Raw genomic sequence first — 6,052 nt, 5'->3', positions numbered from 1 at the left:
ATATCCATAATTTGCCCTTACAATAGGCAATGAGCTTATGGCTAGTAATTTATGCAGAAAACAGGCACGTAAACAACGTACCAGTTTTTCCACACTTGAAGTCTATTTTGAAGACAATTTGTGCTACCTATATTTGTCAATAGCTAGCATAGCAATGCAAAAATGAGAAGATAATTTTAACATATTAAAAAACGATCATGAATAAACATACTTTATGAAGAAAATATTCGGTATGTTCTCTATATATTTTATCAATTATATCAATATCAATTTCTTATTTTAATTACTTCAGTAGCCTCTTGGTCTATGTAGTTTTTCACTTAAAATTATCCAGAAGTTATCTAGATGGTCAGTATAATTATAATTTAACTCTCCACAGTCTATTCTGAACACAATATCTTAGATGCTTCTTTCAAACTAAATTATATTATGCCAATCATTTGTTTAAAACTTTGCAAATAGCCCTGGCCGATTGGCTCAGCGGTAGAGCATCGGCCTGCCGTGCGGAAGTCCCAGGTTCGATTCCCGGCCAGGGCACATAGGAGAAGCTCCCAGTTGCTTCTCCATCCCCCCCTCCTTCCTCTCTGTCTCTCTCTTCCCCTCCCACAGCCAAGGCTCCATTGGAGCAAAGATGGCCCAGGCGCTGGGGATGGCTCCTTGGCCTCTGCCCCAGGCACTAGAGTGGCTCTGGTCGCGGCAGAGCGACGCCCCGGAGGGGCAGAGCATCACCCCTAGTGGGCGTGCCGGGTGGATCCCGGTCGGGCGCATGCGGGAGTCTGTCTGACTGTCTCTCCCCGTTTCCAGCTTCAGAAAAATACAAAATAAATAAATAAATAAAACTTTGCAAATATTATGCTTTAAATTAAAGTAAAATTTCTTGTAAATACTAGCAAATTTCCTCAAACCTGGAAAACTGTTAATTTTTATACTCTTTCTGTAGCAAACCACACTAAACTCCATGTAAATCCTCATTTTTACTCTTTTATAATGGAGTCTTTGAGGTTTATCTCTTTTATTTGTGTTGTTGTTTGTTCTTAGTGTATTCTAACATACAATATAACTAAAATCCATACAGTTCTAACCATGTCTGTGAAAGGAAGACTTTTTTCATCAGTTTGTTCATTGACATATTTCAAACATCTCAATAGCTGAGTGCCAAATGGTAGGTCACCAATACCCATTTTTTAAAATATTGAAGGAAAAGTGAAAGAAAGACAGAAAGGAAGACAGGAAGGGGAAAAAGGTAGAAAGAAAGAAAATAATGAAAAAAAATGCAAAGTAGAACATAAAAGGAAGAAGACCTTTCCAAGCAGGAGAAAAGTACAAATGAACTTGAATAGAAAATCAAAGTCCAGGTTCTTGTGAAATCTCTGATGAGAATGGTTTAGACATGCTATTCCACATAATATTCTTAAATGAGTAAACACTGCAAAGATACACCAGGTCAGGTCATGGAGAGTGTTAAAGTGACTTGAGCTTTGCACTATGGGCAGAGGACCCGGCATATCAATAAAATAAAGCATATTTTTAGAGTGGATAGCTACACAGATACACAAACATGAAGATAGATACAGGCATGCATGTATATGCAGATAAAGATAATGAGAAAGACTACAGCACTAATGCAGAAGAAAGAATAGAAATCAATCAATGGGAGGGCATTTTTAATGATTTTGGCAGGAAATATCAAAAACAGAACTATTTATTCACTTTTTTGTCCAATATACTAAATTAATAATTTTTTTCTAGTTAAGTATTACTGTCAGCCTGATCAGGCAGTGGTACAGTAAACAGAGCATCGGACTGGGATGCAGAGGACCCAGGTTCAAGACCCCAAGGTTGCCAAAGCTTGGGAACGGGCTCTTCTGGTTTGAGCAAAGCTCACCAGCTTGAAACCAAGGTCGCTGGCTTGAGCAAGGGCTTACTCAGTCTGCTGAAGGCCCACGGTCAAAGCACATATGAGAAAGCAATCAATGAACAACTAAGGTGTCACAACGAAAAACTAATGATTGATGCTTCTCATCTCTCTCTGTTTCTGTCTGTCCCTGTAAAAAGAATTATTACTGTCATATGTAAACATGGTAGTTTTCATGATAGAAATCCTAAGGAAATGATAATAAAATATAAAATGAAGTTTTAAACAGAGAAAGAAAAATATGAATAATAAATGCCAATTATAAACAAAGATATTTCTATAAAAGTGATTAAATAGGACTTGAATTATTTGGTGTCTTGGCATGTCAACTTAGAAGTGTTTTCAGTTTTTATGTTGCTTTGCCTGTAAATAGTAACACACAGAACTACTCTCAAAATTCAATTTTCCTCTGTCGTTCTGGTTGTTCCTTCACTCTTCCAGCCTGGTTCTGATGTCCTGATGAAGAAAACTGGAAATCTAACTCAGTTAACCCTCCGTTTCCATCTAATTTTAATGATCATTCACCTATGATCGGTACTCATAATAATTTATGTATATCTTCACTTTTTACAATAATAAAAAGTATTTGGGTAGTTCTAAGCCAATAAAAAGAATAAAATACAGTATCTTAATATATAGAAAAATAGTGTTGATTTGAATCTCAGTAAATTCAAATTTTAATTTCTTTCCCTTCAAACTAGGGTGCCTTAGGTGAGGTATTTAATTTCTTGGGTGAAAATTTTGTGAGTTTTACAGTAACAGAGTCAATGATCTCTAAAAAACTATCTGGCTATAACAGTAAATAAGATATTTTTAAAATATAAGCAAAATCAATATACCACAAAAGTACTATTTTAATTTTACTCATTCATTCATTAGACCTTTACTGAGGGCTCACTGTGGTCCAGGCATTCTCTCAGTGTGAGAAACAATACTGTGAACCAGATTCACAAGGTCATTTCTCCTGTGCTTCGGGAAGTCCACTCTATTTACGGGCACAGGTTAGCACAACAGAAAAGAGAGTAAAGCTTGTAATCTCAGAGAGTAAAAATGGAGAAAATTCAATGAAATGAATATAAGAAATGTTTGAGTAATGTTAGCCAAGTAGGTGTCAGTGAGGAAAGCCTAAGTCAGATGATTTTGAACTTGGATCTGATTAGGGGAGAAATGAGGAGGGGGAGGGGGAGGGGGAGGGGAGGGGGAGGGGGAGGGAGAGGGAGAGGGAGAGGGAGAGAGGGAGAGGGAGGGGGAGGGGGAGGGGAGGGGGAGGGGGAGGGGGAGGGAAGGGGGAGGGGGGGGAGGGGGAGGGGGAGGGGGAGGGGGAGGGAGAAGATGACTTGGCAGTTGGGAAAGAAGTCTGGAAAGCTGGGGATAAAGTTTCTGTCCATATCAGGACAGAAATTGGCATGTTGTTAACAATAAGGGCAGAGAAGTAGGAGATGTCAAAGGGCAGGAAAAAGACCTGTTCCTGGAGGAGAGGTTGCATTTTATTCCGTGGACAAAGTGGAGTCATTGGGAAGCTTTCACGCAATGTGGTGGGTGTGATGTGATTTCTGTTATGATAGTCTTCTCGAATGGTCGTCTGAATGGATGTTAGGGGACAAATTCAAGATGTAGAGAAGCCAGATAGGATGTTTATTCAGTTTTCCAGGTCAGAGATGATGGCTAATTGGAAATGGTGGTAGACTCTAGAAATGGACAGAAGTGAACATCTTTTATGTTGGACAAAAGTATAAACATTGGAAAAGGGGAAAGCTGTTGTGTTTTATATGACACAACATGAGTACTTCACATGCATTTTCCTAAAATGCCACTTCAGGAGGTAGGCATAATCACATTCCTTCACCAAAACAGTCCATAGCTGCAGATATTAAGTAATTGTCCCAGATTTCAAAGCTAGTGAGAGGAAGTCCTTTGTGTTGCACACAGCTTGGCCAGTTTGCATAACCCATTATCATTTAGTACAAGGTAGTGCTCACTTCCTTTATGATGACTGCCATCTAGAGTACGTAGATTTGCTTCCATGAAGAGGCCAAGTAGAAGGTCCAACCTCCATAGTCTTTTTGTCTCCTAATCATTTGCTGTTCTGATCTTCCACTGATGCCTTATGACCTGTCTCATGGTCTCTACTCTAAACTTCTGTAACATGACCCCTGTGCCATAACTCACACTCCTGGGTTCTAGAACATTTGACATCTTTTAGCCAACCCAGGTTATTTGCTTTCTTTTCTAACCTTTGCTGATCACTGTAGATTTAATTTTGAAACCTTTTTATTTTTTAGTATCCCTCATATCCATCAAATTATAACAAACAGTCACTCATTGGATGTTAGCCTATGTCTTCTGACACGTAGTCCTGAGCTATTTACCATTCCAGCCTGCATAAGGATGCATTGCTAAAACCCCAAGTTCATGCACACGTCTGTGTACATGTGTTACACTTGACTAATAGCTCATTGCACCCTAAAATAATTTTCAGTGGGTCATACTCTGCTATGCTTTTTAAAAATTTCCCTTCATACCACTTAGTACTTTGTGATACAATCAATTGTCTAGAGCTAAACTATACAGTGTGTCCGTAAAGTCATAGTGCACTTTTTTTAAAATTTTTATTTAATTTAATGGGGTGACATCAATAAATCAGGGTACATATGTTCAAAGAAAACATATCCAGGTTATCTTGTCATTCAATTATGTTGCATACCCATCACCGAAAGTCAGAATGTCCTCCATCACCTACTATCTGGTTTCCTTTGTGCCCCTCCTCCTTCCCCTTCCTCTCTCCCTCCTTCTCCTCCCCCCTCCCTGTAACCACCACACTCTTGTCCATGTCTCTTAGTCTCGTTTTTATGTCCCACCTATGTATGGAATAATGCGGTTCTTAATTTTTTCTGATTTACTTATTTCACTCCGTATAATGTTATCAAGATCCCACCATTTTGTTGTAAATGATCCGATGCCATCATTTCTTATGGCTGAGTAATATTCTATAGTGTATCTGTGCCACATCTTCTTTATCCAGTCATCTTTTGAAGGGCTTTTGGGTGTTTCCATGCCTTGGCCACTGTGAACAATGCTGCAATGAACATGGGGCTGCATGTGTCTTTACGTATCAATGTTTCTGAGTTTTGGGGGTATATATTCAGTAGAGGGATTGCTTGGTCATAAGGTAGTTCTATTTTCAGTTTTTTGAGGAACAACCATACTTTCTTCCATAATGGTTGTACTACTTTACATTCCCACTAACAATGGATGAGGGTTCCTTTTTCTCTACAGCCTCTCCAACATTTGCTATTACCTGTCTTGTTGATAATAGCTAATCTAACACTTTTGATTTGCATTTCTCTAATAACTAATGAAGATGAGAATCTTTTCATATATCTGCTGGCCATTTGTATTTCTTCCTGGGAGAAGTATCTGTTCATGTCCTCTTCCCTTTTTTTTAATTGGATTGTTTGTTGTTGAGTTTTATGAGTTCTTTGTATATTTTGGATATTAGGCCCTTATCTGAGCTGTTGTTTGAAAATATCATTTCCCATTTAGTTGGCTGTCTGTTTATTTTGTTGTCAGTTTCTCTTGCTGAGCAAAAACTTCTTAGTCTGATGTAGTCCCATTCTTTTATTTTTGCCTTCACTTTCCTTGCCTTTGGAGTCAAATTCATAAAATGTTCTTTAAAACCAAGGTCCATGAGTTTAGTACCTATGTCTCCTTCTATGTACTTTATGGTTTCAGGTCTTATATTTAGGTCTTTGATCCATTTTGAGTTAATTTTAGTACAAGGGGACAAACTGTAGTCGAGTTTCATTCCTTTACATGTGGCTTTCCAGTTTCCTAGCACCATTTGTTGAAGAGGCATTCTTTTCTCCATTGTGTGTTGTTGGCCCCTTTATCAGAAATTATTTGACCATATATATGTGGTTTTATTTCTGGACTTTATATTCTGTTCCATTGGTCTGAGTGTCTATTTTTCTGCCAATACCAAGCTGTTTTGATTGTCGTGGCCCTATAATATAGTTTGAAGTCAGGTATTGTAATGCCCCCAGCTTCATTCTTTTTCTTTAGGATCACTTTGGCTATTCGGGGTTTTTTATAGTTCCATATAAATCTGATGATTTTTTGTTCCATTTCTTTAAAAAA

General features: G+C 38.2%; 1 non-coding gene across 1 annotated transcript; it reads left to right on the top strand.

Annotated features, from left to right (window-relative positions):
- The first annotated feature begins 461 nt into the window (after positions 1-461).
- TRNAG-GCC (transfer RNA glycine (anticodon GCC)) lies at positions 462-537 on the top strand. The gene has a single exon. It is a non-coding gene; the product is annotated as a tRNA-Gly (tRNA).
- The last annotated feature ends 5,515 nt before the right edge of the window (positions 538-6,052 follow it).

This window comes from Saccopteryx leptura, chromosome 11 (assembly GCF_036850995.1).
Source record: "Saccopteryx leptura isolate mSacLep1 chromosome 11, mSacLep1_pri_phased_curated, whole genome shotgun sequence".
Taxonomy (NCBI): domain Eukaryota; kingdom Metazoa; phylum Chordata; class Mammalia; order Chiroptera; family Emballonuridae; genus Saccopteryx; species Saccopteryx leptura.
Note: the sequence above shows the minus strand (reverse complement) of the source record. Positions and strands in the feature narration are given on the sequence as shown.